Genomic DNA, 23,837 nt, shown 5'->3' on the forward strand with positions numbered 1-23,837 from the left:
TAAAACACGGTGCAACGGTTCAGCAGCGTCCAAGCCTGACATATAACTATATGCGGTACATTGATGATGTACTCGGAGTAGGGGAGAGCGGGGAGAGTTGTATCATGTCCAAGTTGTATCAGGGCGAATTGTGCCAAACTTATCCAATAGATAGCGCTCGTGACACGACCAGCCGACGAGGTTTTCCGGGCGCCATCTTTCCCTGTTTTGTCGTGTGGCTGGGTGGACGCGTCTCGAGGTGAGAGCCGATTTTATGTTTTTTTAATGTCATTCTAAAAAATTGAGTTGCAAGAAAATGTGTGTTTTGGGCATTTAGATGTGCACGAATTTCAAAGATCACCGTAGCGGTGGTGAGGGTAGGTTCTAAGGCTGCGTTAGTGAAAATGGATTTCTCCAGCTGTCCGCTGTTTTTGAGCACGAGGATGTTTTTTCTAAGATGGCGGCGAGGTACATGTTGTATCAGAGCCGGGTGGGGTATGTTGTAACATGTATGTATGTATGGGTATGTTGCTTTTGATCGCGAAAGCTAAGCCCTGTCTCGCGTTTGTAGGTAGCTAGTCAATACTCGTTCCATTTCAGCACAATGTGTTGGCTTCTTTGCTCTTAGCGGGCCACTTTTGCATCAAGTCTGTTGATGTTTCGTTCGCTTCGATGTTTCGTTCGGATTGCATTGACCTAAGTTTGGTCTCATAAAAGTGAAGCCTTTGAGCATATACATTGTATTAACCCCATTTAATGTTGTTGTTATGTTCAAAACCAGTAGCAAGCACACTCCCTGAAACGTGAAATACCTAGTGATACAAATTACCCCACCATGTGATACAACTCACCCAAGCCATGGGGCAAGTTGTATCAAAAACATTAATCTATTCGGCAGACCGTAGAAGAAAAACTGGTAGAGGTAGCGGAAAAGTTACTTTGCACAAAAAAGCAAAAGAATCAAGGAAGGAGATAGTATGGAAATAATGAGTTTATCACGGATAGTTACGAGGTTATGGGTCTCGGAGTAAAAACTGATACAACCCACCCCACTCTCCCCTATGGACGACTGGACCAGACAACCTCCAACAATACCTACAGCACATCAATGACGCACACCCAGCGATACGTTTCACTATCGAAACAACGGAGAAGAGTGGGACCATCCCGTTCCTGGACACTGCCATCACAGTAGACGACAGTGGAAGATACGTCACCGAACTCCACATCAAACCCACGTCCGCTGGCATCATCATCCATGCGGACTCCGCACAGCCATGGAAGGTCAAGAAATCAGTCATCTATGCTCAAATACGACGTGCTCTTAAACTCTCAAGCAGCGAAGACGCACGGCAGCGTAGCATCGCACGGATCACACACCTTTTCACCGACAATGGATACAAGCTCAAGACAATCAACAGAGCCATTGAGGACTGTATGAAATCCACAGACCAAAGGAAAAGGAACATCAATCACCCGACTAGTTCTCCCCTTCATCGACGACCAGCTGACAAGATCCGTACAGGCGGTGCCGGTGGTGAGGGGCAGCGGCCAGCAGGATCTGGGAGTGGCCTGGACGAACGATAACACCATCAAACAACATCTGGTACGGTCAGCCCTCAAACCCCCACCCTGCCCGGGAGGAGCTCGCTGTCATGCGTGCGCGGCGGGTCTTCGAGGACGATGTCACACATCCGGAGTCATCTACCAACTGACGTGTACCCTCTGTCAGAAGACATACATTGGGGAAACCGGCAGAATGGTGCGACTCCGGTACAATGAACATTTACGAGACGCGAAAAACCAACGCAGAGATTCACCTCTCGGGGACCATTTCCGGGAAGATCACCGTGGCATACAACCGAGCCCATCACACGTGACAGCTGCAATAATACAAGTGTGCAAGACTGAGCGCGAGAGAAATATTAGGATCGTCGTTCGGCCTCTTCCGCGTCCACACGCCAGGTCCGGTCACCAGATACTGTATTCCCAGCACACCGCGCCGCGCGCCCAGCCCCTTTGCACCAGGTCACCGCCCGCGGGCACGCCGCCACACAGGCGGATCCAGGGCGGCCCGCCGCGCCGGCCGCACGAGCGACTCCAGGCCGGCCGGGGAGGGGGGGGGGACACGGGGTCGCATACCGCAACCCCTAACATCCTTCCCCCCTCGAAATGTGCGAATGCGAACAAATGCAGAACAATGCAACCAACAAAACAGAACAGAACCTTTTGCTTACATAGCCCCCCTTCCCGGTTCCGCCCGCTCACCCGCTGCCCCTCCGTCAGCCACACCCCCGGACAGCCGCACCGGTCAGACGGCATCCAGTCTTCCTCAGAGACCGCAGCGCCATCCACCTCCGGGTGATGCAGCTCGAGTTCCGCTATCCGCTCACTCGGATGGCTGACGCAGCTCGGCCAGCCAGGACGGGAGGCCGCTCAGCACCCTCCGCCGTCCCAGGTGGGTCAGGTGAACGCCGTCAGCCGAAAAGTAGCCGCGGTCCTCGTTCACCCAGTGCTGGCGCTTCCCCTCCTCATCTCGCCGTCCCATAACGCAGAGGGACCGTCCCACCGAAAAGAACCCGACCCTCGGCCCCGCCAGGGAGCTCAGCCGGCGGTCGAGGTCATAGGCTGCAGTTCTCTTCCACGCTGACTGAGCATCAACCTGGGGGGCGTGGCATGGGTCCGAGGAGAGCCACGAAATGGCGCGAGGCCACCTCCCTGACGGCCGTCACTATCATTGACCATGGAGCGTCCCGTGCCTGCCCGTTCCGAGTGTAGACGTCGTTCTGGCCCAGCCAAAACACCGCCAGGCCAGTCGGCATCCCACGACGCTCCGCCGCCTCCTCCCATCGCTGGATCACGGCCGCGATGGCCGGGGCCTGGCGAGCCCAGGTGTTCCCACTCACGGCCATGTTCATTGCCCGCACGCTCCCGAACAGACTTTTGGCGTGAGAGTCGCCGATGATCACATGGTAGCCCCGGATGGGGACAGCACCGTCCCCCCTCGCCATCAGCTCCAGTAGCGGAGGCTCGGGCGCTCCCTGGTCCACGATCGGGGGCGGGCTGTACCCGGCGGTCGGCAGCGGCACGGCAGCCGACCCAGGAATGCCCCAGAGGTAGTCTCCTCCGTCGGTCGGCTCGGCCGCCTCCAGACCCCGGGCCAGGGGCAGGCTGTGCACCAACGCAGTCGCCGGCCCGGCCGCCTGTGTGCCGCTTCCACCGCCCGTCTCCTCCGACCGGCAGAACCACGGCACGCCATCCGAGGTGATCTCCCCGACGCGGCCTGCCTCCGTCTCAAGGCGCTGCACTCGGTCCTCGAGCTGCCGGATCCGCGCCAGCCAGGCCACCCTGTCGCCTCCGACCAGGTCCAGGTCGACGCCCAACTCCTCCATATAATATGCCATGCCTGGAAAAGGAAGAAAAACGGCAGAACACCTACATCTGAGCGGCGTATCTGTTACGCGGCGTTTCCGATTAATGGATTGATATTTCGGTGTGATGAGGTGTCGATGCTGAATTTGGTTGTGGCGTTTCCTTCCTGTTTCCTTTGGTTCTGGTCGTGATGCTCTCAACTAGTCTTCCTGTTTTCTTTGTTCGACATCATCGCCGCCGCGTAACGCCTCTCACGCTCGCCCGTCAGTTTGTCGGCAGATCATTAAGCAGTTTAGATTCCCAAAGCCCAAAATGCATAAAAGCAACAAGCTGTCGTGACTGACTAATTTTGTTAAAGTCTGAATTGTGTCAATTTGCACTCTCATATCTCGGTAAACGTTCAGTGCCTACGCATCATAGGTAAATTAAACCAAACAAAGCGCACCAATAATGCCAGGAAAACTCAATAGCCCCATTTACTGTTCCGCTACAAGCACGTTACGGAACTGTGAAGAGAGAGGGAGGGAGAGGGAGAGTGAAAGAGAGAGAATAAGAGTGAGTGAGTGAGTGAGTGAGTGAGTGAGTGAGAGAGAGAGAGAGAGAGAGAGAGAGAGAGAGAGAGAGAGAGAGAGAGAGAGTGGGAAAGAGAGAGAGAGAGAGAGAGAGAGAGAGAGAGAGAGGGAGAGAGAGAGAGGAGGCTGTTTAGTTTCGACAACTATCGATTCGACGTTTATGCCATAAAACGGCTGGCGGACACGACGAGTGATCACGGCCACACTTGTCCAAGTACCAGTTTCCTCTCGAAACTTGTCGGCTTTGGTGACCTGACGAGACTTTGTTAGACGCGCGGAGAGAACAGGCTAAAGGCAAGTTACTAATTCGTTCGTTCCGAGCCAAAGTTGTATCAGTCAAGTACGTGGTGGTGACGCTTGTCAATTCTGTACTGGGTGGAACGAGACAACAATCACAATAAAATGACGCCTCGCCGGTCTTGCGGCGCGCGCGGCTCGGCACGGCTGTAAAACGATTACCGATTTGAATTGTTACCAAGCGATGGGTGCAGTGGCACCTGCACACTGTCGGTCGGCTGTACTGAGAGCTGTGCTATTCTCTCTGGATTGAGTATCGATTTCACTGTTCAGCGTCATAAACGAGCAGCTGGTGATGCTGTGCGACTGATGGACACGCCCGGGCAATACAGGCCCACTCGGAGCGGTCACAAACAATATCGATCAAGAGTAGTTCATCTGACTTTTTGGCAAGTGTTAAATGGTCGGGGTGGGCAGCTAGCATCATTATCTCTGGGCTTCCGCAACTGACATTATTACATGTATTCACCTCTCGTTCATTATCCAGGTCATCCTGGAAGCAACCTATAGCCGAAATTGACCACAGAGTCGGCCTACTCTGAGGGCAATTAGGAGCTTCCGGAACGAGCTAGTAATAATCACATTCGCACGACAACCATACTTCGGAAGTGGATCCCAGAAATTAGTAGCCCCCTCCAAGCGGCTAATCATGGCACCACCATGTAGCCCCGTTACATGAGATATCCTTTTGTCGTGATTCCTTAGACTCACGGAACTCTAACCACCTCGGGGTACGTCCGGAAAACCACAGCGGACTACTCCCGGAAACCGTAACGGGGTACGTCTGGAATACCACAGCAGACTACACCCGGAAAACCACATCGGGACTGTCCGGAATACCACAGCGGACTTAACCCAGCAACATAACGGGGAACGTCTGGAATACCACAGCAGACTACACCCAGAAAACCACATCGGGACTGTCCGGAATACCACAGCGGACTTGACCCGGCAACATAACGGGGTACGTCTGGAATACCACAGCAGACTACACCCAGAAAACCACATCGGGACTGTCCGGAATACCACAGCGGACTTGACCCGGCAACATAACGGGGTACGTCTGGAATACCACAGCAGACTACACCCGGAAAACCACATCGGGACTGTCCGGAATACCACAGCGGACTTAACCCGGCAACATAACGGGGTACGTCTGGAATACCACAGCAGACTACACCCGGAAAACCACATCGGGACTGTCCGGAATACCACAGCGGACTTAACCCGGCAACATAACGGGGTACGTCTGGAATACCACAGCAGACTACACCCGGAAACCCACATCGGGACTGTCCGGAATACCACAGCGGACTTAACCCGGCAACATAACGGGGTACGTCTGGAATACCACAGCAGACTACACCCGGAAAACCACATCGGGACCGTCCGGAATACCACAGCGGACTTCACCCGGATATCTATCAACGGCGTCAGCGTGATGCATCACCCTACATCCGGGTTAGCTAATCAGGCACGCAACCTGCACCGCCGCTTCTCACCAGCGGCAGCACAGGCAATCGAACAACGACGCCTGCCCGTTTCACTGCCGGCTCACGACAGTACGGGCCCCCAAACTGGATCTGACCTTCAGCCAGCCAATGGCACGTCTCCAACCATTCGAAAATGTGTGGAGGCATGCAAGTGGTATCTCCATGCAACGACCAACACTGCCTTAAGTACAATTGCACTACCTTGACCAGAACAGGGAGGACAGCACTTATTTCTCATTCCCCGACAATTGAAAAAGTGTAATCCAGTCGATTGTGTATACCGTACCAACACGCTTCAGCTCGCTTCCATGGAGAGGTAATTACGGCCACGCATGGCCAGCCGTCGCTGTCTCATTTATGGGGGGCAGTAAACCCAGCGCTCACAGAGCAGTCGGGAGATCTGGGTTGGTGCTGTAGAAACTTTACAGTAAATAGGCGTCACACACCATTACATGTGTCCTAGAAGTGGACTCGTCGCAGCTCTCACTGGTGCAGGGCATGATGTCGACAATGGCAATAAGTAGTAATAATCTACCCCATTCGATATAATGGTAACGACTGGACTATTTTCCTGGTAAGGGCGGCTGGTGTAACGCCAGGCCGTATGTCTCTCTTAACCACTACAATTGTTGTCCCGTAAATTAGTCGCTGAATAGAGGAATGGAGCCAACTGACAATGATTGTTTATCTTATTGACTTGGTCCCAAAATCGTTCGGTTATCTGCTGCACTAACAATTTACATAAATTATAACGATGCGGCGTCCCCTACCAAATGGCTGACGCTAAATAGGCGAACCGGCGCGCCTGGAATTCTGTTGAGTTTGGCGGAGTGATATTGACGTAGTTTACCAAATGTGCCAGACGCACTGAATGTCAATTAGGTGAATAGTCCTTAAGCAAGTATAGGACATTACTAAATGATAATGATACGGCGTCCCCGGAACTAAGCGGCTGCGACTAATTGGGTGAACGGCGCGTCTGGAGTTTACTGAATTAGGCAAAGTTATATTGACGTAGTTAACCAAATCTACCAGTCACACTGAATGACCATAAGAGGGTTCTTCAACCAGAACAACTGAACAAATTGACAATAGAATAAATTGACATCTACGTAATGCCCCATTGGCATCAATTTCACTGCTGAGAGTCACTGCACCGAAGGTATAATTCATCACAAAATTAAAGCGGGCATCGCGATTACGTTTTGAGGGAAAGCTAACCAGTAATAAAACTAGACACTATATCCGTTCCTAATCATGCGTCTTCTATGCCTGGGTTTCATCTAGGAAACGTGCCTTTACCGAGAATTATAGTAAGGTTGAAAACCAACATGCTCCGCACTTAACAATGCCTTATTATATGAAATAGAATGCAAAACCTTCGGCCGCAAAGCATTGAATGCGTGTATAGGGCGTAATTGACTGGCAGCATTGCGTAATTTGCTTTGTAGGAAACATACAGTCTAATTGATAGAAAAATTAATTCAGCCAGAATTGTTCATTGTTTTACATCACTGCCCGTTCATACGATTGTATCTATGGAAGAGCAGCACCAGGAGGATTTTCAGTTAATGGCGGAGATTATTTAATAAGTTTACTTGAAGTTACGAAACTTCGTATAACAGAGGGTTATATGGTTTCAATGCCAATTCACAAGGTATTCTTGGTAAAATAGTTAGTAATCTGTAAGCTTGTCGTAACTTGTTTGTAACATGTTCAGAGGTTTCGTGAATTGAAATCACAATTGCTAATAATTACGGCCTGTAACTCAATGTTTCATTACTTTTCGTTATTTACTTCAGTTCTCTCAAAATCAACCTTTGATTTTTTAATTCATCAATAATGAACTTACTGCAAGTTTCTGAGTGCCACGCTACTTTAAGGTATGCTAGTACAAAATGGAATATGGCTCTCATCAATGTAGGAGGGAATGTGGCGAAACATGTTTAGTTCGAACCGCGGAAATCAGAAAATCAGTAGGGCCGGTTACTTGAACGATTTTATTGCAACCATGGTATACTGGTTTCGATTTGGCTCAGTGAATTATAGTTGTACACAATCCATTGAATGACTTGTTGCAGATTTGAGAACCCCAAATTACTCGACAATATACGTTAATCCGTTAATGAGTCATCTACGAAAAACAAAACAGAAAAATCGAACGCTCAATCATTGCTTCAAATCTGGAAAGGTGTTTCATTTTGGACCTATTTGAGCTGCAATTGATGAATAAGCGAACTGAGACCTACTAGCAAGTAACAACTATCCGGATAATTGCGACTGCATACAGGAGAACTACCGTCAAATGGCATGCTGAGCTCTGAAGATTTTTTTTTTATTTACAGGATGTTGATTACTGAAATTATCTGGTATTGTCAGTTGACGTCATCCAAGCGTTAATATGAGCTAATGACGGCAGGTTAATAGCAAAGTAATAAGAGGACACCCCCAGATCCTCAACGCTCAAATCGACCCACTCCCCTTGATATTTGACCAAGATATATCATTTGTTAGCCTTGCTACCCAATTATAGACCACAATTTCCGAACCCCGTTCTACTCTACTCATCTACCCGACCTTGTCAACCCATCGCTTCGATCATTCCCCTTTCGTTATAGCCCCTCATTCACCATCATAGTCTAGTTTCGTCAGTGGGTTATATTGTATGTTACGTGCTAATTTCAGGAGGAGGGAGTAGGGGTGGTAGTGGGAGCACGACATATTTGACATGCACAATCCGTGTCATACACACGTGAATGCACACAGACATAAACTAACTTCAGAGCAAGCAAAGGTGTTATAGTGGGTACGAGATTTGCACATCTCTTTATGACGACGTTAACAGTACGCACACAAAAATGATGCAGAAGTCTGAACTCCACGAGTAAGTGACCATTTACCGAGATATTTGAATCAATTGACAGATTCAGATTTTATGTTAGTGGGCCAAAAATAAAGCATTCGATAGGCTGGAGAATCTAATGCCGCCGAATGACCGGCGACGCGCTGCCGGACTTACATGATAGTTGTCGGTCGCAGGGGGGGTCAAGAAGCCGACCAGTCAGCCCAGTATCGACGGCGATTCTCACACCGAACGATCACGCACCGCGAATGACTGACAGTCCTCCAGCGTGAGTGAACGAATGCGTAGTGTCCCCGCGTCCGCGTCGCTGCTGCTTTTATAGGGAGCAGCGAAGCGCATCGATTGGAATCGATCGGCCCACACGGCTTCGAGATAGGGCAGCGTGTTACATGAAACTCGGTTCGAAAGAAAGTACGGTGTGTCACATATCGTGACGGGGGTCGTACAGCTCTCCCACTGCGAGTGTGATACGGGATATTCGGCTTTTTGCCCATCTGCCCCAGCCATAGACTTTCTTCGGCCCTCTGCTGTGCCGTTGGTAGCTTACTTTGCCCAGGGTAAAGTTCTCCCTGACCCTGATTGACTCGGTCGTCTGGTTGTATGGCGACTCTGTCGCCGCCTGGGTTTCGCCTACTTATGAATGGTTTCAGTCTATTGTGATGTAATATAACCTCACCCCTTCGCGGCAGCTGTACTCGATATACCACCCCTTCATCGCCTCCTATTTTCTCTATCACCGTCCCTGGACCGGCGTAGGGTAAACCCAATTTCGTTTTTCCCCCCACCGCGGCTGTCGGGTCGGTCACTAGAACCAGGTCTCCCGGTCTGTACTGGACCTCCCGAACACGCCCCCGGTGCCGAGCTTCCATCTTTTCGTTCGCAGATCGGATATTTTCGCGGACCTTGGCGAACGCGCCCTGGATTCCGCGCGATCTGTCTTCCAGGAAACTCTGGACTGGCATGACGGGAGTGGGTGGGGAGGGTAGTGCATCGCCAGGAAGCCGCACTTCTCTGCCGTAGACCAAGAAATAAGGGGTGGTTTCGTGATAATATAGTCTCGCGTTGTGTATATTTAGTCGTTTAACTTAGTCATTGATCTTACGGTAGTAGGTCTCACAAATCTTAAATCAATCATGAATCATAAATGCAAATCTTAGCTTTATATTCTTCGGTTCTTTGATTCACACTTAATTCACAACATTTCATTGCCAAGTTCCCCATTTCCTCCTCATCTTCGACTTGGCCTCATTTTTGGCTTAAGTCTTTTTTCTTGCGGAGGACGGCTCGCGCTATAGAGGCAAGAGTACCGCTAAATGCTCGTAAACATTCTCCCCCACCTTGACCTTCTGCACCATGAAGGTCAATATACACAATGAATAGGCACAGTTGCAACTTGCAAGTTCACTCGATCACACCGCATTGCAGTTCGATAGTGTCGACGCCACAGTATGTTTAAGCCGTCCGTTTCACGGGCAGCCTTACGCCGGGGCAGATTCTAGATGCACCAGCTTCACCACGGGTCTCGTGTAGACCTTCCCTTTGCATTGGACATCTACCACCCTCACATGTCCATCAGCTCCAGGGTGCACCTTGATCACTCTGGCCAGCGGCCACTGACCCCTGGTGACCGATGACTCTGCCATCAGTACCACGTCCCCTACTGCCAGGTCTTCATGGGACGTCCTCCACTTTGTACGAGCTTGTAGCGAAAGCACATATTCTCGCTGCCATCTTTTCCAAAACGCTGCGACCAACTGTTGAACCAGACGCCACCTCTTCAAGTGACCTCTCGCGCCCTCGAGCCCGGTATCCGCTTGCAGCTGAATATGTCCCACCAAGAAGTGTGCAGGAGTCAGAGGCGGCTGATCAGTCGGGTCGGCTGACAGCGGAGTCAGCGGACGCGAGTTCAGAAGAGCCTCAGCGCGACATAAGGCGGACTGTAGCTCTTCATCGGTGATGCTTGTGGTCCGCAGAGTGCTGTACATAGCACGTTTCACGGACTTGATGAGGGATTCATAAACTCCTCCAAAATGAGGCGCAGCGGGAGGGTTGAAGTGCCAGCGGATACCTCTCGTGACTCCTTGCTTGTGGATTTTACGCCTGTCCAGAGCATCTGACGTTTTCTTCAGCTCTTTTTCGGCACTGACAAAGTTCCGGCCATTGTCACTCCAGATGTCCTCAGGAACACCCCTTCTTGAGGTGAATCTGTCCAAGGTGCACAAAAACGAGTCGGTGTCTAAACCATACGCCATTTCCAGGTGCACTGCTCTAGTTTGAAAGCAGGTGAAAAGACAGATGTATCGCTTTGTCTTCACTCTTCCTCTTTCGTTTTTTGTTTCCACTGGCCCAGCGAAGTCTACACCGCAGTGGAAAAATGCTCTGTACGTCGGCTTCAGCTGCTCTTTCTTCATCGGGGCCATTATTTGCGCTCCAGTCTTCTCGCGCCTTCGTTTGCACTCAGGACACGTCCGAATGCATCTCTTGATTTCTTCTCTTGCGCTGACCAACCAAAATGTCTGCCTCAGCTCGGCCAGATTGTGTTCTACCCCGAGCTCGTGGTCGAACTTATCGTGGATATGTCGCACGATGAGCGCAGACACTGCATGCCTCTTCGGGAGAACGTAGGGATGTCTTGTGTTGTACGGTAGATCTGCATGGCCTATTCTGCCTCCCACTCGTATGAGACCACTTTCGTCTATGAACGGGTTCAATCTTTGTAGGCGGCTTTCTTTTCCTCTTCCATCTCGCCGCTTCTTAGCGCGCCCTTGCGTGGTTTCTTCGTTCCTGTGGATTTCGAGCCAGCGACGTTCATCCTCGAAAGCATCTGTCTGTGCTAAACGCACCCAAAATACCTCGGCTGCGGTCACTTCTTCAACAGTCAGCTCGAACGTGCTGGAAAGGCTGCTTTGTCCTCCACGTTTTCTGTTGTTCTTCTTCGGCCTGCACTGTTTTTCTGCTTCGAACTTGTGCCGATCCTTTCCTTTTTTCACCCTTTCTCTCAGAATTTGAATGAATCTTTGGATCCATGCTGTCACTCTGACCAGTCTTGTCCAGCTGGAATATCGTTCTGGGCGCAATCGATCCAGCGAGCCTGGTACTGAGCTGCTTGAGGCGAGTGTCTTGTGCTGCTGACGCTCAGAACAGAACTCAGAACTATCGAAGTCCATTCTCGCGAGGACTGGCTGGGGCGGCCAGTCTCCAGTGATAAGGAAGGCCGGGCCCTCCCACCACACTGCTTCGGACATCAGCACGTCCGTTGTGCACCCTCTGGATGCCAGGTCAGCAGGATTGGATGCTCCAGGCACGTGTCGCCACTGGGACGCATCCGTGTCGCTCCGGATCTCAGCAATACGGTTCGCCACGAAAGTCTTAAACCTTCTGGTTTCGTTGCTTATCCAGCACAGGACGTCCGTTGAGTCGGTCCAAAAGGTGACGCTCTTCAGAGGTATCTCCAGAGCTTTACATGTCTTTTTAGCCAGCCGAAGGCCCATAACCGCGCCAATCAGCTCAAGTCGGGGAATGGTTTGTGTTTTCTTCCGCGGAGCTACCCTTGCTTTTGCCATGACAAGTCTGGAAATAATCTGGTTCTTCGTCGTCGTGACCATGTAACACACAGCTCCATAGGCTTTCTCTGAAGCATCCGTGAAGACGTGAAGTCGACTTTCTTTCACCGGACTACCGGGTCCAGCGTCGTGCAAACATCTTGGCATGCACGCCAGACTGAGGTGCATGAGGCTTTTACACCAGTTCATCCACTGACGCCGTATTGTACCGGTGATCTCTTCATCCCACGTCAGCTTCAGATCCCATGTTGACTGAAAAAGAATCTTTGCGACTATGACAAATGGGACCAAAAATCCGAGGGGTTCGAAAACTGAGGCGAGCTTCTTCAGACATGATCGTTTGGAGCACATCTGGTTCGGTTGTGTATCGTCCGCTACACTGACGGAGAACACATCTGACTCAGCATTCCACACAACACCCAGCGTCTTGACGCTAGGTAGCTCGTCCTGTTGGAGGTGTACGTGGGCACCAGGTGCTCTCTGGTCCTCTGGGATGGCTTTGAGTACGGACTTGCTATTTGTCAGCCACTTTCTCATCGTCATTCCGGCACCTTGCATGAGTTCATTTAGTTCGCGCTGCGCTTCCAAAGCGATATCTTCGTCTGTAAATGACGCCAATGCATCATCCATATATACGTTGTCCAAGATCACTCGGGAGGCGATCGGGTACTGTTCTTCGTATTTCTTCGCGTGCTCTCTCATGACGTACTGGGTGCAGAACGGGGCCGCCGCGTTCCCGAACAGCCAGCGTTGTGCTTCGAAGATGTCTGGATGCCGGCTGACGTCGAAGTTTCTCCACAGGACGCGGTGGTACTGACGATCTTCGGGCGGGAGCTCTACTTGCAGAAACATTTCAGCTACGTCTCCCACAAGAGCCACCGAATGTTGTCTGAAGCGTAGCAGGATCTCTGTGAGGTCCGTGTACAGAGAGGGTCCTGGATATATCTCTGAGTTCAGACTTTTCCCCTGGTTCGTCGCAGCCGCGTCATAGACGATACGGAGTTTCGTGGTTGATTTATCTTCTCTCACTACTGGAAAGTGAGGCAGAAACCAACCGCCGCCGCCGCCAGCCATCCACTCTTCGTAACTGTATTTCTTCATGTAGCCCTTTCTCTCATAGTCCTCAAGTATTTGGTTGTATCTTTCGGCAAGGTCACCACCCTTTTTCTTCAGCGAGTTTTCGGTTTTCTCAAGCCGCGAGGCGGCTGTTTCATAGTTGCAGTGCAGAGCTGGCCTCCCTCTTCTCCACGGTACTCCGATCTGGTAGCGTCCATCGGAAAACTGCAGACTGGCAGCTGCCTTTTCTTCTGCCATCCTATCTTCGTGTGATGTCGGCGTGCCGTCTTCGTTGTTGCCACCCATCCAGTCTATATCTGACATTCTGTCAAATGCCTGAATGATGTCTTCTTTGTCCAGCTGTGCAGCTTTCGTCCTTAGTGTGCGAGCAAAGTTGGAGATGTTGTTGCCATTTTCTTCTGCATGTCTCATCGGTCCGAACGCCACCCAACCGAGAGGCGTCTTTAGAGCTGCTGGTTCGCCATCTCTACCTTTCCTCGTTTCTTCTGGAACGAACAGACTCAGAGTTTGTGGACTGACTCCTATTAGCATGTCCACGCCCTGCCTTCTGGACACATTTGGGAAACTTATATCGCTCAGGTGAGGCCACTTCGTTTTCAGAGCTGCCCAATCAAAGACTTCAGACGTGCTTGCCAGATCTTTCGTAATGAGTGCGGTTATGTCTGCTTTGAACCGGCCATCGGTGCCTTGTATGGACACATTCGTCTTCTTCATGTTTACTGGCTCCTGACCACGAACGGTCGTCAGGTTGAGCACGCACTCCTCACCAGTCTCACCAATTTCAGCGGCCGCTGCTTCACTCACGTATGATGCATCCGAGCATGGGTCAAGCAATGCATTTACCACCAGGCTGTGCTTTCCTGCTTGCAGCACCACTGGCACTGTCTGGAAAACCACGGACTGCGTCGGGGAAGATGTTGCCAGGGCTCGATTGCTGTGGGAAGTTTCTCTGGGCCCGGCTCCTCGCTGGGGAGAGTTGATGACAGGATCGATCGCTTCTTCTTGCTTGGTGGTGTCTCGATAAGCTGCGTGCAACAAAGAGTGGTGGTTTCCTCTGCAGTCGCCCACTTCGCAGTTCTTAGATGCGGTGCAAGCTCGAGACATGTGCCGTTGTCCTAAACACCGGTAACAGAGACCTTTTTCTCTGCAGACGGCCAGCCTCTGAGGTAAGTTCATGGCATGGAACGTCTGACACTTCTCATGAGTATGCTGGCCACCACATACAGCACACAACAGCTCTGCTCCTCTCGCCTGATATGTTGCTGCTCGTCTTTGGGGAGCTCCAGCTCTTGGCGGTCGTCTTCCTCTCGTCTCAGATGCTTTCAACGTTTTAACTTCATCCGATAAGAATTTTCTCAAGTCGTCCAGCACCATTGTTTTTCGTCCTAGGTAACGAACGAGATTCTCCTTGGCTTTTACCGGCAGTTTCTCCATCATGACTGGGCACAGCATCCTTTCATATTCGCTGGCATGGACTTCCAGAGCCTCCAGTTCTCTAACATGAGCCTCCAGCTCAGTGCGGAATTCTTCGAGATCGCAGCATGAGTAGGCACCGCACTTCAGGTCCACAAAGGCTAGCATGTGGGCATCAATGATGACGTCTGTGTTTCCATATTTTTCCAGAAGAATATCTACTGCCACAGGATAGTTGTCTGCTGCCACTCTGAGCCCGGTTATGGTCTTCAATGCCGCTCCTTTTAGTTGTGCTCTCAAGTACTGGAACTTCTCTGCGTTGGTTATGTCGTGTCTGTCGTGGACAGCAGATTTAAAAAGGTCCCAGAAGGTGTAGAAATCCATGACATCACCCGAGAATGTTGGAAGCTCCAGCTTTGGCAAATTACTTAGCTGGCGATGTTGTGTTTCTTTGTTGGGGTTGGTGTTCGTAGGCGGCTGGGGGCTGCTATCGAAACTGGGTTCGCATGCTTTTTTAACTTGCAGCAGCACAAAGTCGTATCGTGCTATACACTCGCCAGCGTCTTGGATCTCTTCAAGTAAATCATCTTCAGCTGCCAACCCCTCGATCTCGTCGTCCAACGTCTTGATTTTTTCTCTCTGTTGCTCTAAACTGGCTGCCTTGACGAGCAGGGTGTCCCTGTCCAGCGACGCCTCACTTAAAAGGCCATCGATATCATCAATAATTCTCTGGCAGTAGGCTCGATGTCCTTGGCGGACTCTCTTCTTTCTTCGGGAAATATCAGCATTCATTGTGCGCTATTACGTTAATGACTCTTACGTTAATTTGAACTCAATATTAACTAAATATTGAACCCCGCATCCGGGTCACGGCACCAAATGGTTTCGTGATAATATAGTCTCGCGTTGTGTATATTTAGTCGTTTAACTTAGTCATTGATCTTACGGTAGTAGGTCTCACAAATCTTAAATCAATCATGAATCATAAATGCAAATCTTAGCTTTATATTCTTCGGTTCTTTGATTCACACTTAATTCACAACATTTCATTGCCAAGTTCCCCATTTCCTCCTCATCTTCGACTTGGCCTCATTTTTGGCTTAAGTCTTTTTTCTTGCGGAGGACGGCTCGCGCTATAGAGGCAAGAGTACCGCTAAATGCTCGTAAACAAGGGGTATAGCCTGTTGTGCTATGAGTGGATGAGTTGTAGGCCAGCATCAGAGCTCCGACGTCACGGTCCCAGTTTGAACCTTGGGGGTCGATATATTTTGAAATCATTGCCTTCAAAGTCCGGTTGAAACGTTCGACCATCCCGTCCCCTTCAGGATGGTAGGGAGTTGTGCGGTTTTTTTCCACTCCCAATCTACGGCACAGTTCCTTGAAAACAGTGGACTCAAACTGCCGTCCCTGATCGGAATGAATTCTCTCAGGCACTCCGTGCTCATAGACCCAACACAGAAGTTTGTCTGCTACCGTCTCCGCCTTCTTGTCGGGCATGGGGTACACTCGGACGAATTTTGAAAAATAATCCATAACTACTAAGGCACATCTATTCCCGCTGCTTGTGAGACTCATTTCGGTGATGTCCATTGCCACCCTTTCGAACGGCCCCCCGTATTGGTCTGTCTGAAGTGGGGCGCTCATCGCCGGTGCTGGTGAGTGACGCCTCTGGCGGTTCTGCGACACCTGAGCGAATGTCATTTCAGCGAACGACATTTGAGCGATACATTTTCAGCGATTATCAATTTAAGCGATTGGCTTTTTCAGCGATTGTCAAGTCGGCGAATTCAGTCGCAGCGATTATCAACTTAAGCGAGGACCAGAATCAGCGAAACCAGATTGAGCGAATATATGGTGGTCAGTGGGAGACCAACTGAGCGATGCAGTTACATCGAATGACCGAACGCGACGAAAGTCAATCATTTGCTACTTTTCGGAAATTATTGCACCTCTTTACGCATCATTTGAATTTTGAAGCACATAACTATGTATGTACATCGGACGACCAACAAGGGGTGCATGGGAGGGAAAGGAGGCGGGCAAAATTTGAATTGAAAATGCGGAACGTGAGAGATAGGGCGACGGAAGGAATGCCAAGGACCAATAATAAACTAGAGAGATGGCACAGGGGAATCCAGTCTATGTTTCAGGGACCTCACCCAAATATCTGGACATTCGTACGGTGCTTGGGGCAAGAACAAATTTACAACATGGGGAACTGATCCAAATTCAAGCGGGGCAATTTCGCGAAAAAAGCAAAAGCAATATTGATCTCTGAACAAACGTTTGGTCACCATTATTCACAAAGAGCAGGGTGGGTGGGGGTGGGGGGGGGGGTGAAATTGAACCGTTGGGAATTTTTGACAAATGTAGCATTAAATTTGGAGCTCAATCTCTGACCTTTGAACGCGCGACATCCGCCATCCAGTTCCGGATAACCATGAGAAATTCCGGAAACGGATACGCTCGCAAAAGAAAAAAAATCCACCGTTACAGGACGATGAAATGTTCCGCTGAACTGACAAACGCTCAAATTGTAGTCGACGAAATAGATGTCGCTGAAACATAGCTTTCGCTAAAACTGATAATCGCTATATTTGATAATCGATTAACTTGATAATCGCTGAATTGCCATTCGCTGAAAATGGTTCGCTCAAATGACGTTCGCTCAAATGACACTCGCTAAAGTCGCTCGCGTTTCGCACGACCTGCAATAGGCCTTAACGTCACCGAACATGCCCGGCCAGTAGCAACGCTTCGTGACTCGGTCCAATGTTCTGTGCGTCCCCAGGTGCCCAGCCGTGCTGTGGTCGTGGAACATCTCCAATATGACGGGCTGTTTCGACGAAGGAACCAGGGGTAGAAAGCTACACCCTCTGTCGTTCTTCCTCTTCAATCCCACTACTCCTTCCATTTCGGCTAAATCGTCGAAATTCCGTGCCATAATTCGTTCCCTCCAGTCTAATCGTCTACGAGCGTGCCCTGCTGGTGGCCTGCCCTGTTGAAGCCACTTGCGAATCTCGCCCGTCAGTGAATCATCCTTCTGAGCCGCCTTCAACCCCGCCTCCTGGTACCAGACCCCGCTCTCATTCCCCACCGAAGTCCCTGTTCCACAATGATGTTCATCTTGGCCCTGCTCGGGGAACAATGACTGAGACTGAGCCTGAGCAGACTGAAAATGATTGTGGCTGCTTGCCGGATCTGCTTCGGGGGACTGTGCTCTTACAGAGCGCCTACTCTGGGCTGCCGCGTGAGCTGCATCAGGGTTTGCCGACAGTTCCTGGATTCGGGTCTCGCTGACCGGCGATATGATCAGGGCCGGTTTGTCGGTGCCTGAGCCAAGAGACAGGTTTTTTTCTGCATTACCCGTCTGTGCAGGCAGCCTGGACAAAGCATCAGCGTTGCTGTGTTCGGCTCCCTTTTTGTAATGGGTCCTGAACTCGTAGGAACTCAGCTCCACTGCCCATCGACCCCGACGCCCCGTCGCGTCGTTCTCGACGACGATTGAATTCGGCAGATTCAAGAGAGGGCGATGGTCAGTCACCACATCGAATTCCGCTCCTACCAAGTACTGTCTGAAATGTCGCACCGACCATACGACCGCCCAAAGTTCCTTATCGTATGTCGGCCAGCGTCGCTCCGCCTTTGACAAGACTTTACTCGCGTAGGCCACCACCCGTTCTTGGTCTCCAACTGCCTCGACGAGGACCGACCCGACAGAACTGTTACATGCGTCAGTATACAGCCTGAATCGACCGCACATTGCCGGCAGTTTCAGGACCGGGGGAGAGATCAGCTTCTCCTTCAGCTCATGGAACGCTGTTCTCATGGCTTCCGACCACACCAGTGTGCCCTTTCCTGATGCGGCCTCCCTCAGAGGTTTGGAGACCTCTGCGTATCCCGGCACAAAACGCATATAGTACCCGCACAAACCGAGGAAGCTCAGCATCTCCGCGGCTGTTTGGGGTTCCGGCCACTGTCTCACTTTCTCTGTGTTTGATGGATCGGGAGCGATACCTTCCGCAGACACTCGATGCCCCAGGAAGGTCACTTCTCTCTTTCCCAGGTGGCATTTTTGTGGTTTCAGTTTCATCCGGGCCTGCCTGACTCTGGAGAAAACCTCTCTCAGGGTTGCGATGTGCTCGTCCTCTGAACGTCCGAACAATATAATATCGTCAATATAAACCAGACACTGTTTTGGGTCAACCCCTGCCAGCACCAGTTCCATGAGTTTTTGGAAAGAAGCCCCCGCATTTTTCAACCCAAAGCACATCAGTCTGAACTGGTCAAGCTGGTTGCCAGTGGAGAAAGCGGTTTTTTCTCGGTCTTTGGGTGCTAGCTCCACCTGCCAATATCCGGAGGCCATATCGAGAGTAGAGAAGTATTTTGCTCCGGCGAGCGAATCAAGCGCATCATCTACTCTGGGAAGGGGGTAGGCCATGCCCTTAGTGACTTTGTTAACCGCCCTCAGGTCCACACAAAATCTATAGGAACCGTCTTTCTTTTTGGCTAGCACAATGGGGGAGCACCACGGACTCGTGCTCGGCTCGATCACGCCGTCCCGCAGCATTTGCTGCCTTTGCTCCTCCACCTGCTCTCGCAGACGCAGCGGAACCCGCCGCGGTCTCTGCTTCACGGGCGGTGCATCCCCCGTCTCGATCTCATGTTGCATCAGGTGAGTTAGTCCCAAGTCGCCAGGGTGGCGGCTAAAAATATCGCTGAATTCCCTAACCAACGCACGCACCTGGTTCAGTCCCTTTTCACTCATCCCGGAATCAGATAAATCTACTGTGTTCACCGGGTCAACCGCCTCGTCTCCCGAACAGAGTGGGGGAGAATCCCCGCCGTCCTCTCCGTCGCTGACGTCGTAAATCCCCATGCCATCGTCCCGAATAGTGTACAGGGTTCCGATGTCAGTGTTCGCCAGGAGGCGTGCCTCACTGGTCGAGATATTTATGATCCTGACTGGTATCTGACCCCTTCCGTCAACGTCCGCGACGGCCCGAGACACTAGGAGATTATTAGAACAACCCTTTTCGTTTGGCTCCAGTACCCCCTCCAGCCTAACCCCCGGCCGCCACCTGTCATCCCCGTCTACTGCTTCAACAACGGCAGCGATCACAGTTTCACTGCGGGGCGGGACTGACACCGCAGCTCCCAGTCGGACCCGGCACCTGGATGGGCGGATGTCGTCGTATGTGGGTAAAGGTATCTCCATGTCTCCCAGCTTCAGGATCCCTCGCCTGTCGTCCAGGACCGTGCCGTACCGGCACGCAAAATCCCTGCCAAGTACCACGTCATAGATGAGGTGTTCCACTACCGCCATGGCGACGCTAAATTGTCTCTGTTCGATAAGCATCGGTATGTCGGCTACTGCTAGGATATGCAGCGGCTCGCCGCTGGCCCCCACCAAAGTACCCCTGGGACCTGACTCTTGTGCACTGACCCCCGCTCCCACGAAGCTGCGCGCCACCTTCGCTCTGACGAGTGAGAAATCTGCCCCGGAGTCAACCAGCGCCCATACCATTTGACCTCCGATGCTCACTCTTATCATGGCGGCCCTTTGTGGTGCGAGTGCACCACCCCTAGTCGATTCCTGCCGCGTGGAACCGACTCCGTCTAGTTTTCCGAATTCCTGGCGGAAACTCCTTCCACTGGAGCTGCGAAGTCGCGCACCCTCGCTGGATGTTGGGGACAGTGGGCCATCCAATGGCCCTCGGCTCCACAGCAATAGCAAAACGCCGGCCTACCAGCCTCGGCGTGCCGGAACTCTGTATTGGTGGGTCCCCGCCCGGGCCCTGTGCGTCTCCCCGCACTCAGCGGGCACCGCGCCATCCAGTGGCCCTCCACGCCACATAGATGGCACGCTGATGTGCCCGCTGATGTGGCCCGCCCTGCCCCCGAGGCTCGAGTCAGTTGCGGACAGTTCACACGGATGTGTCCGGGCGCCCCGCATTTCCAGCATCTCACAGGTCGACTGGGACCTGCACCTGTTGTAAACGATGCAGTGCCCATTTGCGAAAGAGATGTCTGAATGGCATCCACCTGCCTCTGGATCTGATCTAAACGCTCGTCTGCTCCCGGAGACGACCGGGATTCGAACCCTGCTGGAGATAACCGCAGCCCCTGCTCCTCGGTAGCGGGTCGACTGCGCACAGGAAGAGCGGCGCCATCACTGCCCCGCGCCCCCATAGCCTCCAATGCAGCGTGCTGACGCTGAATGTCACGGGCGTGGCTGAGTGCCTCATCCAGGGATGAGTGACCCTTCCCGAGGAGCCTCGCTTGTAAACCTGGTTCATTTAAGCCGCACACAAATTGTTGCAGGCTATTCGCCTCCGCACTGATTCGATCCGGATAAGCCTTACGGGCCAACTTTCGAACCCTTTCTGCAAAATCCTGAACCGCCTCCCCCGGTTCGCGAGAAGCCCGCGTGAACTCGGAATATGCGTGTGACTCGTTGACTTTTGTGTCGAATCTGTCGACAAGATGCTGTTTTATCTGCTTATAATCCTTGATGACCTTTTCTGGTAACCCAGCGCAGTATTCGAACGCTTTGCCTCCCAGTAGACCCAGCAAGAATCTAGCCTTCTCCCCATCCTTGCCATCCCTGTCCACCAATAATTCAAAACGGCTCAGCCAAGACTGCAAATCTTGCCCACCCTCACCCGTAAAAATCTCCAGGCGTGACAACAAGATTGTGCTCAATTGATCCATTTTGCTCTTGGTGCAAATATGCAATGATGTACAGAAAGAAAAATTGATGCTATTCCGTAATACAGAATGTGTTTTGAAGAGTCACCGGCTAACAGGTATAACACCATACACTACAGCGAAAGTAAATCAAATAATAAACCAGCCCAAAGAATACAGCAAAATAACAACTCACGTTCAGTAGAAGTACCGACCGACCGCGCCAGTATTAGGATCGTCGTTCGGCCTCTTCCGCGTCCACACGCCAGGTCCGGTCACCAGATACTGTATTCCCAGCACACCGCGCCGCGCGCCCAGCCCCTTTGCACCAGGTCACCACCCGCGGGCACGCCGCCACACAGGCGGATCCAGGGCGGCCCGCCGCGCCGGCCGCACGAGCGACTCCAGGCCGGCCGGGGAGGGGGGGGGGGACACGGGGTCGCATACCGCAACCCCTAACAGAAAGATTTATTTTATTCATTTATTTATTTATTTCAAAAGATCGCCGACGGGATAACCCATTGAGTGACGAAGTCAATATTTAAAACAGTTATAAAAGAACACATTTACAAGACCTTCACACTCATGCACCCTTGTGCGCGCGTGCTCACAGATCTTAAAAGTGTGATGAAAAGGTGATAAAGGTATAAACATAAAATGAGATGGCAATGCATGAAATACATAAAAAATAAAAAAAAATAAAAAAATAAACAAAAATAAAAATAAAAACATGAACAAATTAAAAATAAACATAAACAAAAACAAAAATAAACAAAAAAAAATAAAAATAAAATAAATTAAAAATAAAATAAAATTGCTGAATCTCTTCATATTAGAGACGAGCGACCAGCACTCAACACAAACGTGGCATCATGGACGATCGTGTAAACCGTCAAGTAGTGGTGTCCGTTACGGGTCCCCGGTAGGAGCTAGAATACCACACGGTTATTGATCATAGGCTCTGGTATAAGACGTGTTTCGATTTGTTGAACGACCCCCCCCCCCCCCCTCCCACACAGACACACTTCTTATGTGAAGCGATTATTATTGTGTGTATTTCTCTCTCTCTCTCTCTCTCTCTCTCTCTCTCTCTCTCTCTCTCTCTCCTCTCTCTCTCTCTCTCTCTCTCTCTCTCTCTCTCTCTCTCTCTCTCTCTCTCTCTCTCTCTCTCTCCTCTCTCTCTCTCTCTCTCTCTCTCTCTCTCTCTCTCCTCTCTCTCTCTCTCTCTCTCTCTCTCTCTCTCTCTCTCTCTCTCTCCTCTCTCTCTCTCTCTCTCTCTCTCTCTCTCTCTCTCTCTCTCTCTCTCTCTCTCTCTCTCCTCTCTCTCTCTCTCTCTCTCTCTCTCTCTCTCTCTCTCTCCTCTCTCTCTCTCTCTCTCTCTCTCTCTCTCTCTCTCTCTCTCTCTCTCTCTCTCTCTCTCTCTCTCTCTCTCTCTCTCTCTCTCTCTCTCTCTCTCTCTCTCTCTCTCTCTCTCTCTCTCTCTCTCTCTCTCTCTCTCTCTCTCTCTCTCTCTCTCTCTCTCTCTCTCTCTCTCTCTCTCTCTCTCTCTCTCTCTCTCTCTCTCTCTCTCTCTCTCTCTCTCTCTCTCTCTCTCTCTCTCTCTCTCTCTCTCTCTCTCTCTCTCTCTCTCTCTCTCTCTCTCTCTCTCTCTCTCTCTCTCTCTCTCTCTCTCTCTCTCTCTCTCTCTCTCTCTCTCTCTCTCTCTCTCTCTCTCTCTCTTATTCGACTGCTCACCTATAATATGCTTATGCCCCTCTCTTTCATACTTCATTCATTCGTGCATTCATTCAAGTCATTCATTCGTTTGCATACTTATTCATCCTGTCAGGCAGCGGTGTTTACTTTTGGTAGGCATAGTACTGATGTGACCTGCCTAGAATTCTCCCCCCCCCCTCATCCCTGCCCGCTTTCTCTCCCCCTATATTGTAACCTATTAACATTGTAAGTGTGAATAGTATCAACATTATGACCTATTAGCCTGTTAAGTGTAGGAGCTAATTTTGTTCGTACGCTGTATGTAAAGGTAATTCTGTCGATGTAAATTAGAAGACACATCTCAACCTAGACGCGAGATTTATATTTAAAAAACATGGATCAGATATGTTAACGGCAAATGTGGCGCTATAAATGTTTATCACTTGAACCGATGAAGGAACGCCTCCGAAATATATTCAAGTGTTTTTGGTAACTTTTGGCAATTTTTAGAATTTTGAACAGAAGATTATTCCATTAAATATATTACATCAATGGTGTTGGTTATAAGACCATCAGGTACGGTTTAGGTCACTTTCTGGTGGAGGTCAGGTCAAGGTCAGGTCAAAAAAGGTCAAATTTCAAAGTTGATATTTTTGCATAAAATGGGTATTGATTCGATGCAGCTCGTCACGGGGAGTCTAATAGTGGTCTTTGTTTTGCGCTACAAGGTCTAGAATTGCTAAAAATTGCGTTTGAAAATTTGACGTCATCAATTTTGAAGTTTTTTCGCTATAACTTGGCCAAAAAAAGAGGTATCGATCTC

The 23,837-nt window shown here is 50.7% G+C and overlaps 1 protein-coding gene across 1 annotated transcript in view; it reads right to left on the reverse strand.

Moving 5' to 3' along the window:
- The window catches only part of LOC122384927 (enhancer of mRNA-decapping protein 3-like), a 60,377-nt gene extending 38,810 nt beyond the window's left edge, over positions 1-21,567 (reverse strand). The window contains exon 1 of the mRNA XM_043372763.1: positions 21,516-21,567. The gene's annotated coding sequence lies outside the window, so the exon portion shown is untranslated. The remainder of the gene's footprint in view (positions 1-21,515) is intronic.
- Positions 21,568-23,837: the final 2,270 nt, after the last annotated feature.

The sequence above is a fragment of the Amphibalanus amphitrite genome, unplaced genomic scaffold, assembly GCF_019059575.1.
Source record: "Amphibalanus amphitrite isolate SeventyFive unplaced genomic scaffold, NRLGWU_Aamphi_draft 000203F_arrow, whole genome shotgun sequence".
Lineage (NCBI taxonomy): Eukaryota > Metazoa > Arthropoda > Thecostraca > Balanomorpha > Balanidae > Amphibalanus > Amphibalanus amphitrite.